The 13534-nt window shown below is 34.9% G+C and overlaps 1 non-coding gene across 1 annotated transcript; it reads right to left on the minus strand.

Moving 5' to 3' along the window:
- Positions 1–7507: 7507 nt before the first annotated feature.
- On the minus strand, positions 7508–7580 carry TRNAT-CGU (transfer RNA threonine (anticodon CGU)). The gene has a single exon. It is a non-coding gene; the product is annotated as a tRNA-Thr (tRNA).
- Positions 7581–13534: the final 5954 nt, after the last annotated feature.

The following is a 13534-nucleotide window of genomic DNA, read 5'->3' on the forward strand; positions in this document are numbered from 1 at the left end:
AAAATGAGTGGTGAAATTACATATTTCTAGCCGGTATTGTGTTGTATGGCACGTCATTTTTTATGCATAACTTGGGTGAATTTTGTGGATATCTTTAAATTTCTTTCACAAATATAAAGCTAAAGGTTAATATTAAATTAGTATGGGAAAAATCAATTTTTACCCTCGAAGGCGTAGAGAAAATAAGCGGTATCAATTGCTGGCTGGTATTGTGATTGCGTGACAGGATATTTTAATGTACAGAGTGGGGCATAGGAACCAACTGTTTTTAAAATAATCATAAAACAGTTTTTGTTTCCAACACATTTTCTTCGTAGAACAACGTTTGTGAGAAGATACCATTTCAATTATGAGCGGAAAATTACATCTGGCATGTGATGTCCGTCTGTGTTGACGCATTGTTTAAGGCGCTGACGAAAATTCACCTCTATTCTTTCCAGGGGATCTCTGTTGATTTGGGTGATGTGTTGACGTACTGTGTCCTTTAATTCATCTAATATTCGGGGCTTATCCTCGTAAACACGTGCCTTTAGGTACTCACATAGAAAAAATCACGTGGACAAGTCAGGGGACCGAGGGAGCCATGGAACATCACCAAATCTCGAAATGAGACGATTGGAAAACAGGAGGCAAAGAACTGCCATTGACGCTCTGGAGATATGCGCCGTGGCCCCATCTTGCTGAAACCACCCATCTTGTATGGGTGTAAATGTAAATCGCCATGCAAAATCCGTCTTACCGTACGATTGCTGATTCAAGAGCAGCTGAATGTCTTCGAGCAGAGCGGCCTGGGCTGTGCAGTATCGCTTATCTGACTGAACATTTTCTGGAGTACGCACTCTGTGTTGGGGGCCGGGCGATTTATTCTTCAGTATCGCGCCTTTTTTAACCCAACATAAGATTGTGTCACGCACGGGAACAGAATCATTGTGATTAATATTGAATCTGTAGCAAAACTCACGCCGTATCGAGGTCACCGACTCGCCATTTCTAACAAAACAATCATACGCAAACATGCGTCCACTGCTCCATGATGCCGACTGCAGGTGAAATGCTATGAGCCACGGAATGGACTGTCACATGCCGCACGTCTCTCCCTTTCATAATGACCGAGTACAAGCCATTTAAAAAATACTTGGTTCCCATGCCCCACCCTGTATAACTTGGTTAATTTTATAGGTATTTTGGTACGGTAGAACCTCTATTATCCGTGGTAATGAAGGGGGTGGACTGAACGGTTAATCGAAAAAATCGGATAATCCGTACAATGAAAGATTTTTTCGTAATTTCCTCCGTGGTCTTGTATTTAACTCGCTAGGTAGTGGATCAGAAGTTCACTAATTTAAGTCTGGTTGTCAATGACGGGTTTTTAAGGGATAAGGAAGCCCTTTGTAAGGACTGTCTTAGGAAAGATAGGAGTAAAGGAGGTCTCATATTGTAGATTTACATACTTTTTTTACACTTTACCCTTGTTTTTTTTATTAAATCGCGCAGTTGTAACTCCAGTCTCGTATTCTGATGCGAGATGAACCACAGTTTCCCTTTCTCAAACCATTCAATTATTTCCATTTTTTTCGATACTTAGCACAACACGTTTTCTGTTAACACCCGTAGAAGACATTTTTTTTTATACAAGTTATATTATAGAACGGCAATTCGAACAGTAGACAATGTTGTGTAACGATAAAGGCTTGTAATAACACTCTCTAGCAAAAACATATGTAGAAACTACTAATATGTTGTACAAAACAGATCTTCATATAAGTTATTTATTTCTGAAGAAAAAAAAGAGCGAGAAATACAGTCGGATAATCCGCCAATCGGTTAATAGAGTGACGGATAATCGGGGTTCCACTGTATAAAGCTAAGAATTTATATTAAATGAATTTTAAAAAATGAAAAATTAATTTTCTGACACTTAAATGCATGATTAAATATGCAGAGAATGTGCTTTAGCACGTACACAATACACCTGCTATAAAGACATTTTGGTTCACGCAGATGACATAATTAAAATAAAATGTCTGTCAGTGTCAGCTATGTAGGAAACTCCCTCTTCGGCAAGATCTTGAAAGTACATGGATGCAATTTGTCAATCATGTGCCACGATTATCTGTTACAAGTGCTAATCTGCCAGAGTGCAGCGGTTATCAATCAGCGCTCAGACACGCGGTCAACTTAGACCGGTTTTGCATGCAGCAGCCGATGGTCGTAGTTCAACATCGTGTCACCTCGCCCCTGACCTTCATACGTCACGTGGCACATGGGTGTCTTTGACACTGAACGTGATCAGGAGCCACTGCCACATTTTTCACTAGCGCTGTCCATCCGACTATTAAAATGTCGTCCTTGACGTTCAATAAACGTTTAACATGAGAACGACTTTTTAATTGCAGATTTATTTTTGAAGAAGCTTCGCTCTACGTTTGTTTAGGACAATAATTCTTGTAGTTCTCAGTCATGCATATTTTTAATACTTTAGAAATTCTCATGAATTCCTCACAACTTATAATGCATTTGAAATCCTCGAAATTCTCACGACCTCCTTTATAATTAAAAAATCATGGTTTCTTGTTTCCTACTTTTACAACGGTCAAATGTTTCTCTGGGTACGCTCGAAATATCATACCTCTCTTTAGTGTTTTCGAAATATCACGCCTCTTTTTAGTGTTTTCGAAATTCTTGCATCTTATTTCATTCATTCATTCATTCATTCATTCATTCATTCATTCATTCATTCATTCATTCATTCATTCATTCATTCATTCAGTGTTCTGCCCAAGAGCAGGTATTTCACTGCAAACTCAGCTTTCTCCAACATTTCCTATTTTCTTCCTTCCTCTTTGTCTCCGCATATGATCCATATATCTTAATGTCGTCTATCATCTGATTTCTTCTTCTGTCCCGAACCCGTACCGTTCACTATGCCTTCCAGTGTATCCTTCACTAGACAGTTTCTTCTCAGCCAGTGACCCAACCAATTCCCTTTCCTCTTCCTGATCAGTTTCAGTATCATTCTTTCTTCACCCACTCTTTCCGACACAGCTTTATTTCTTATTCTGTCTGTCCACTTCACACGGTCCATTCTTCTCCATATCTACATTTCAAATACTTCTATTCGCTTTTCTTCACTTCGTCGTAATGTCCATGTTTCTGCCTCATAAAATGCCACCCTCCATACAAAGCACTTTACTAGTCTCTTCCTTAGTTCTTTATCCAGAGGTCTGCAGAAGATGCTCCTTTTCTATTAAAAGCTTCCTTTGGCATTGCTATCCTCCTTTTGACTTCCTGGCAGCAGCTCATGATAGTGCTTATAGTACACCCCAAGTATTTGAAGCTGTCCACCTGCTCTACTGCCTCATTTAGAATTCAAAAGTTTACCTTCTTTACTTTTCTTCCTATGACCATGGTCTTCGTCTTGCTTGCATTTATTTTCATCCCATACTGCTCACAGCTGTCATTTAACTCCAGTAGCATATCCTTTAGTATCATCTCCTTTTCTGCTAAAACGCCATAGGCCTATCATGTGTAAATCTTATACAGTTTATTCTTCTTCCTCCTACTATCACTCCTCCCATGTTCTGAAAACAGTTCTTTACTATATCCTCCAAGTAGGATCACTTTATTATTATTTTTTAATTCTCAGGCTTCTTTCTTTTATTTGTAAAATGATTAAGTAAATTTTTGTTATTGGTAGGTACCTAAAAATCTCACGACTTCCCCTTTCGAAGCTCTCAAACCCCATATTAGAGTTTTCGAAAAATTTTGGTCCCTCTTTGGTACTTTAGTTGACCCACACTCCGTTTTTGTTAAACTTACTTGTATATTGTCATTCCTTCCATTTGCAATTTCATAAATCATCTCATCTCCATTTAAAAGTTTAAAATTCTCACGGTTTTTTCTTTTGGCACTTCCGTAACCCCAGAATTCCAAGTTTGGCGGTTTCGTAATTCACTAGTCACATCTATTTTTTTAAATATATTTTCGGAATCCTTACGAACCCGCTTTTGTGCATTCTAAATTCTCCTCCCTACTTTCTGATATTTTCGAAATACTAGCAATTTTCCTGTAATATTATTAATAAAAATACATCTCAAAATCAATTTTATTCACCAAACATTTATACGTTTAAGTACATATGTTTAGGAATTAAATGCGTTTACTTTCGAAAAGCATTTTTAAATCTACACTTCACTCCTCATGTAATAAGCTTGTACTTGAAGGGACATTTCTTGCAGAGAAAACCTAAACTCTGATTTCGTTTTTAAAAATAATTCGGAATATAAAATATCTAAATATAATTTGAACTGGTAATGGAAATAACGGGAAAACGGCTGAACGAATTTTAATGAATGACCCGTTATTTTGAAGCTTGGCAACCAAGGATTTTCAGAAAAATAGTAACTTTCAGTGAAACGTTAATTTTCCTACATAACTTTCCTATTTTCCAAAATCCATCTTTCGTCAGTTTTGAGAACTAATTGTATTTCAGAATAAAACAAAACACATTACAATAAACAATAGGCTATTACACGAAGGCCATGACCTGCAGAATTGCTGACATATTTACAGTTCAAATTCAATTGATTATTACACACTTCAAGACTTACTAAAAATAATTTACAGGTCTGATTCTGCGGTGTGTAATTTTCTGAGTACAGCTGTGTTTTGGATATTAAAATCTACAAAACTTGAGGTGGTTTGATGACATTATTACCATTAGAAATGAAATATTATTGTAGTTAATGTCATGATGTAAAAAACTACAAAATTTGTGTAAGATAATAATATTGTTATTAAAAATAAAATATTTTTATAATTATTAATCAAATGGGGTTGGGTCTTTTTCATATATTGTATTTAATGGCGGTGTGGTGTAGATACTTATATGCGTCATTCTCTTCAGTATTGGCTCGAGAGAGCGCTAAAATTACAGTTCCTAAGGAAAGACCAAAAGGTATTACTTACTGATAAAATAAGAGGCCTACAACATTTTTTAATCTCCGGATCATTTCAGCAAGATCTCTTAGCAGGATAAAATGATTTTACCCTCTACATTTCAAGCTCTACATGCAGCAGCTATACCAAGATGCTATGTCTATTGTTCGAAAGCATAGCAAACCTGACTTTTTAAAAATTTCACCTACAATCCACAATGACCTGAAATAGCTATTCCATTACTCCCACATGAAAAACCCACTGATCGTCCTGACACTGTTACATGCATTTTCATGTTGAAAGTCAAAAACTGAAGGTGGATAGGTTCAAGAAAAAATACTTGGCACAAAAGAAAATCATTCAGAGGGAGTAGCCTATGTTTAATTATTATGGAAACAAATAACTTTCAGAATGTCTGGTATTTTTCACTGAAAGTTAATCTGAAAAATTTTTATTTGAACGTCTAATGAACTTAGTTTGCAGTATTTGCTACACAAGCCTCTAGTATATATATATATATGCTTTATATTCCGAAATGATACAGTGTTAAAGGTTGTGTAATGAAGTTGTATAAAAATAATGATTTGAAATGAAATATTTCATAGTAGTGAATATACTTTGTGGACCTTACAGATATATAAATGAAATAAATAAGATTAATCAATGTAAGTATTTCCGAATAAATAATCAAGTAAACTTTCGCACATAACTTTTCGTTCTGCTTGAGGTCAGGCCGTACTCCAGAGTCTGGGAACTGACGTAAATAACCCTGAAAGTCTCTCTCTACACGTCAGCTGTGTACTGACGTATCCTAATGTTAGATAGTGATTTGTTTTAAATGGCCGCTGTGTTGCTATCATTTCAAGAACATGCATGTGTCAAGAACGATGTTTATAAACACGACTGAAAACCACTCCACTTTCTCTTTTTTATACTTGGTTATTTAACGACTCTGTAGGTCCACAAACGATTAGGGAAAACGCGGAAATTCTAGTTGAAGCAAGTAAAGCGATAGAGTTGGAAGTAAATCCCGAAAAGACAAAGTATATGATTATGTCTCGTGACCAGAATATTGTACGAAATGGAACTATAAAAATTGGAGATTTATCCTTCGAAGAGGTGGAAAAATTCAAATATCTTGGAGCAACAGTAACAAATATAAATGATACTCGGGAGGAAATTAAACGCAGAATATATATGGGAAATGCCTGTTATTATTCGATTGAGAAGCTTTTGTCATCCAGTCTGCTCTCAAAAAATCTGAAAGTTAGAATTTATAAAGCAGTTATATTACCGGTTGTTCTGTATGGTTGTGGAACTTGGACTCTCACTTTGACAGAGGAACATAGGTTAAGGGTGTTTGAGAATAAGGTGCTTAGGAAAATATTTAGGGCTAAGAGGGATGTCGTTACAGGAGAATGGAGAAAGTTACACAACGCAGAACTGCACGCATTGTATACTTCACCTGACATAATTAGGAACATAAAATCCAGCCGTTTGAGATGGGCAGGACATGTAGCACGTATGGGCGAATCCAAAAATGCATATAGAATGTTAGTTGGGAGGCCGAGACGTAGATGGGAAGATAATATTAAAATGGATTTGAGGGAGGTGGGATATTATGGTAGAGACTGGATTAATCTTGCTCAGGATAGGGACCAATGGCGGGCTTATGTGAGGGCGGCAATGAACCTGCGGATTCTTTAAAAGCCAGTAAGTAAGTAAGTAAGTAAGTAAGTAAGTAAGTAAGTAAGTAAGTAAGTAAGTAAGTAAGTAAGTAAGTAAGTAAGTAAGTAAGTAAGTAAGTAAGTAAGTAAGTAAGTAAGTATATAAGTAAGTAAGTAAGTAAGTAAGTAAATAAGTAGGTCTACAACTACTAAGTTTTAGCATCGATGGGATTGGTGATAATGCGATAATATTTGGCGAGGTGAGGTCGAGGATTCACCATAGATTACCTGGCATCCGCCTTACAGTTGGGGACAACTTCGGGAAAAAAACCCAACCAGGTAATCAGCCCAAACGGGAATAGAACCCACGCCGAGCACAACCCTGGATCAGCAAGAAAACGCGCTGCCGCCGAACTATGCCGGGGGCCCCTTTCTGTTGCGTTCTTTATTGACCTACACTTTGGGAACCACTGCTTAAAATATTTAACAACCGATTCTACGAACTGCGATAAATTGACAAATTTGTGAACCGGCTGAATGACATCACTGCCTGAAGGAACATATTTGAGCATCTTCTTTGATGTTCTCCTCTTGTTCACCTGTAGAACAACACTTTCCAGGATTTCCTATACTGATGTAAATACTCTATTACAAGTTCTACTTGAAGTTCATATCTTCAGACGTTTTCTTATTCAGAAGTGTGTGCATATAGCGCATTCTGCACTCTTTGGTCTCGTTTTATCTCTGTACGGAGTGTCCATGATTAACTGTCTGAGACAAGAAAGGCCGGCGCAGAATTTTCATACACTTTGAGCCTCATATATATTAATATTAAAGATTTTATTAATTTGTCCTACAGAATAATATCTGCAATATTGACAATATTTGAGGAGAAAAATTCGCTCCGGCGCCGGGGATCGAACCCGGGTTCTTGGTTCTACGTACCAAGCGCTCTGACCACTGAGCTACCCCGAATAAGTGCATTTTAAAACATAAGTTGTGTGTCAAATAAATACCCAAATCCTTAAATGATTCTACTCTAAGTAATTTCACACTATTAATTTCATACGAATTTTGAGCAATTGTCTTATTTTTAGAATATGTCATAAAGCAACATTTATTAGAATTTAACAGAAGAAAATCGTCAGTACTCCATCTATAAATTCTGTCCAAATCATGCTGTAGTTCAAAAGTGTCTTGTTGTTTGTCAATGACTTTATACAATTTAACATCATCAGCATATCGTTTAGGCAAATCATTGATATAAAGTAAAAAGAACAAGGGACCAAGATTGGATCCTTGGGGTACACCTGAAGTTATTGTGAATGGTTTTGATTATTACACGAAGTCTAACATTAGTAACATTCACGTGACGATATCGTGGACGTTATAATTATTATTTACCTTTGATTCCGCCTGCGAAACCATTAAATACCTCCCACATGTCTCGCCTGCTATTTGGGCTGCTTAAACAAATATTGCATGAACGGCAGACGCTCTGTACAGTACATGCCGGTATCTGAAGTGGACACAATATTTTTAGCAATTAAATTATAATATTTTGCATGTGTTATTTATAAGTTTTGTATTATAGTCATTTTTTCTTTCCTTATTCAATAACTCACGTATTTGTAAAAGAGAATGTTGAAATATCTCGTTAGGAATCCTGTTCAAGTAGGAATTATCTCGCTCCAAGACACTCTCGTAATAGTGGCATGTCAAATGATATTTAATCTGTGTTTCTAATGAGTACATTATTGTTTAAGCCGTGCAAATCACGTTTCACTTTTAAAATCATATTCATTTATGCGTCACGTGTTGCACAATTAGTCCAGATGTGGACTTCCAGTCTATGAGTCACACTTGGAGATTTGATGTGATAATCATTATTGTCATTCAGTCCTTTGTTCACGGGTTAAAATCCGGTCGATAACAATTAATTCTTTAAATACTTTCTTTCTTCTTCTTTGACTGTCTTCTAAAGGAAGGTAAAACTGTAGGACTCTTGCAATATATTTATTTTTGCACGATCGTGTTTTCTGTTGTATTTACAGCTATTGTTGTTAGAATTCCCACACAAAAACTTGTTGCTAGGGAAACCATTCTTCATAACATAAAAAACCAAACACCTCAGCACATAAAAATTCACCAGTGTTAAAAATGTGTTCAAAATTCAATGACATATGTAAAACATGAGATCTAGATTTCAGCATTTCTTACATGAAATATAAACATTTTCTTATTAATATACTGAAGGTAGTTGATTTTAAATAGTATTGCTATCTATTTGTTACTCTGTAATTTGCCATTTATAGCTACATTTTACACATTTTGGTTATGATATCTATATTATTCATTCTTTTTTTTTTTGTAATTTTCATTTATATCTGTATCTTTTATTTACGTAGTATGTATCTGTCTGCTTTTTCATTTTTCTTTTGTAATTTTCATTTGTATTTACACTTGTACCTTCCATTTGTATCTGTTTTATCTATTTTTTCATGTTATCTCCAATTTTATGTTCTAAGCAAATATTTGTACTGTCTACTGTAATTGAGGTTTTGCCCTGTTATAGACGTAAATAAATAAATAAATAAATAAATAAATATATATATATATATATATGAATGAGTGAATAAATAAATAAATGAATGAATGAATGAATGAATGAATAAATATATGAATGAATGAATGAATAAATAAATATATGAATGAATGAATGAATGAATAAATAAATAAGTAAATTAAATAAATAAATAAATAACTTCATAGACGTAATGAAATATAATAAATTAAATTAGATATTTTTTAAGTACTGCATTGATTAGCATGATCTTGAACTCGAGTTCCTATCCCGCTCACAGAGACTACTTCGAAAAGAGGGAATACAATTTTTTATATAAACTCTTATTTCCATAATTTGTCTTATGTAATTCCATGGGAGAGTTAATGCACTTTATTTCATATATCTTTGACGCGAAATGTACCCCAGTAACAATAAAGGAATTGAAATAACTTATATTTTCATCGATATTTTGATGTGCTTCAGAATGGCGAATACATCACATTGCGTCACTAAATGGTAAGGGCAAAATCCCCTTCAACATTGCATAAGTTCTGATGAAGTGCTGGCTGGAGAGATGATAAGAAGGTCGGGCAGCAGTCGCGCCAATGTATTTCAAGGTCACTTGTTAATATCTTACTCCAATTGATTCGCTTCTTGCCAGTCAATGATATGACAATCTGTATCTTTGCGTCAGACATCAACTTACTCCGCCAACAAATCCGGCGAATGTTCAATTGCCATAGAAAATATTAACAATGCCAAATTTTGATAGATGTTTCAAGAAAAATTACAAAATTTAATTAAAATCTTCAGTTACCCAAGAGGTCCTGTTTCATAATCATGAAACGAAATGTCACCAATGTCGTATTCTGATAATGATCTCCAGAAATAAATATTTTCCTTAGACTGTTATGACAAGCAGCATAAGCATTATCAATTGGATACAAAAATCCTGTAATGCGTTGGCAATTAACTTCTTTTTGTGCAATTTCGTATTTTCTTCATTGCTATCATTCCCCTTTTATTTAGTTCTGGTGTTAATATTTTCTTGCGCATCATATCGAAGATACAATATTTTGAACAAAAGTAGAAGTTTATTTAAGATAAACAAGCCTTTAGTTATTTCTGAGCTTTCATTTTACATAAATTTCTTAAGTTTACAATCTGTATTATCTTCTCTTTCTCTTCGTCTTTTTTCTTTTATTTTCCTCTTTTCCCTTCAACTTCTGTTTCTTCTCTCTCTTTCCTTTCGTCTGTTTTTTATTCTTTACTTTTGCACAACATGACGCTACTTTTGTCTCTTTCGTTCTCTTTTACTAATTCTTTCTTGGTCTCCACCTTGCAATTATTATTCTTCTGCCTGAAATATTTTAGAACTTATTTTTGGAATTAATTTTAATCGTCAATATTGTGAAACATATTTAGTAAGTTTATTGTAGTGCCTATATCATTATTTGTTCTGTATGAATAAGTATAGTTGCAAGGTACTATACATAAGCACTAACCATGTACACGTCTCCGGAATTATAGATTTAAGTCCCAACGATTCTAAAAGGAATAATTAATGTTAAACAAAGACAATGCTGCAGTAGACATTTCTCGCTGTACATTCGCTTCTCCTGCCGCAATGACACCATACACCATCATTTATGTGAAGTAAACTAAGACAATAAATTACAAGCTGCAAACGTTCGAAAAGATGTAATTCTGAAATCTGTTTAAATGCTCTAAATGAGCTTACTCGATTACTGACTGGACTTTTATGCGTTTCTGCTGATAGTAGAAGTCATTGCTTAGGTCGCCTCATGTCTGACCTTGGCAAGATTATATCATTTACTTCGCAATGAAACGTTGACTTGTCTTCTGTAAGAATCATCACCACGGAACATTTGAGAATAACTGATCCATAAAGTTCATTCTATAGTATAGACTATACACGAATTGCTCACTCCACACCTACATTAATAGATCTATAGGGTGCTATGCATAGACATTTCGCTAGCCCGCGCTACGAGCGTGCTAAACTAGCCCCGGCTATCGACTGGTTACTTGTACAGGATTCATATCATATCGTATCGCTAACACTGGTTTATGAATACGAAAAACAGTTCGCTGATCATCTACTGGAAGCCCGTGCTAAGAATGTCTATGAATATGGTCCATAGTTTCTACCATCCTCCAGCAGCGATGGCCAACTGGTGGCTCGCGACCCGATTTATTCCGGCCCCCGGGACTTTGAGGCAGCCTATACTTTTCAAAATCATAATTTCGCAACTAACTGTACCAACATAGTAGCCTATTCAATTTTATCGGGACGCTTCACAAGTTTACAGTGTTTACAGTAGACTGTGTATACGTTCTCACTGTGTTGGGTATTCTCTTTCAGAACTTCAGCCTGTCTTCTAATAACATTGGACTTGTCTTGAAGTCCACGAAAGATCAAAATTAGCTTTCTGCAGCTCTACGGCAAGGGTGATGACACTGAACAAGAGACCGAAGGGCTTATGATACGCCCTAAATAATAGTGACTGCTCCCTGAAAGCTGGCTCGCGGGGAAGGAATATTCACTGTTTCTTAATAGTATTGAAACAATCAGAAATATAATTCGACCTGGAACATTTCTTGTCTGTGTTGGAAATAGGATTTGTCGATTAGTTCCTTGACTTTGTGAAGGATTATTTTATATTAAACTAGTGGCTTGTGCAGCAAATGCTCCAAACTAAAGTCATTAGACGTTCAAATAAACATTTTTTTTTCAGATTTATTTTCAATGAAGAATACCAGACATTCTGAAAGTTATTTGCTTCCATAATAATGAAAGATACTCTATCTCGAGCCAATACTGAAGAGAACCACGCATATAAATGTCTACACCACACCGCCATTAAATATATGAAAAAGATTCAACCCCACTTGATTAATAACCATAAAAATATTTGATTTTTAATAATATTATTATCTTACGTAAGTTTTATAGCTTTCAGTAACATAAACTATATGGGTATGTACTATACAGCCGCAACTCAGTAAAATATAGAAATCAAGATCTAATTTAAGTTATTCTCCACATCTGCTTATGTAACCCCAAAATGTTTCACTTTCATATCATCAATATAGCATTAATATTTATAATTAATGAAAAATAGTCACATCATGGCATTAACTACCATAATATTTCAATTCTAATGGTAATAATGTCATCAAACCACCTCAAGTTTTGTAGTTTTTAATATCCAATACACAGCTGTACCCAGAAAATTACACACCACAGAATCGGACCTGTAAATTATTTTTAGTAAGTTAAGTTTTTAATAACCAATTAATTTGAGCTCTAAATATGTCAGCATTCTTGCAGATCATGGCCTTCGTGTAATATTTTTTACTGTAGTGTGTGTTTTGTTTTATTCTGAAATGCAATTAGCTAGTTCTCAAAACTGACGACAGATGTATTTTGGAAAATAGGAAAATTATGTTGAAAAATTGACATTTCAGTGAAAAATACTATTTTTCTGAAAAACTTTGAGTTCCAAGCTTCAAATGAGGGGTCATTTATTAAAATCCGTTCAGCCGTTTTCCCATAATTTCCATTAGCAGTTCAAATTTTATATATATATATATCGATAGAGACCATAAACCATAGTGCCTAGTATCACCTCGAGTACACGCATTGTACTCTTTACATAGCATAATTAGGATTATTGACTCCAGATATTTGAGATGGGAAGGGCATGTAGCGAATCCAGAAATTCATATAGAGTGTTAGTTGGGAGATCTGAGGGGAAACTAAACCTGAGGCTGAGACGTAAATATGAGGATAATATTAAAATGTATTTGAGGGAGGTGGGATATGATGCTAGGGACTGGATTAATCTCGCTCAGAATAGGGAACAATGGCGGATTTATGTGAGGGCTGCAATGAACTTCCGAGTTCTATAAAAGCCATTTGTTAGTAAGCATTTCCTTGTTGTGATTGTGATGCACTGTTTATTAACAAACTTAATAAACATTCAACTTCTTAAACCACCTTTCCACTAGGCCTATTTTTTCTCCATCTTACCACAAGCATGAGGTAAGATGCCGAAATGTCTGGATTTTATAGAATTGCATTCCCAAATAAAACTTATTTCATAATTAAAATTTATAGAAACAATTTGATAATGGAAAGAGTGTACTTTAATACTGTGATAATAAAAATATCGTATTAACTTTTTCTCTCACATTTTCCCCATTGAATAAAATCTCCTATCTGCTCTAAAAAGGCGAAATATTCTCGAAAGTATGTATAAATAAAATACGTACTTCTTTTAAAATTATTTATTTATGCCTGAGATTTTTTGACTTAAAATATTATATTTTAAGCTAC

Source organism: Periplaneta americana, chromosome 1 (genome assembly GCF_040183065.1).
Source record: "Periplaneta americana isolate PAMFEO1 chromosome 1, P.americana_PAMFEO1_priV1, whole genome shotgun sequence".
Classification (NCBI taxonomy): domain Eukaryota; kingdom Metazoa; phylum Arthropoda; class Insecta; order Blattodea; family Blattidae; genus Periplaneta; species Periplaneta americana.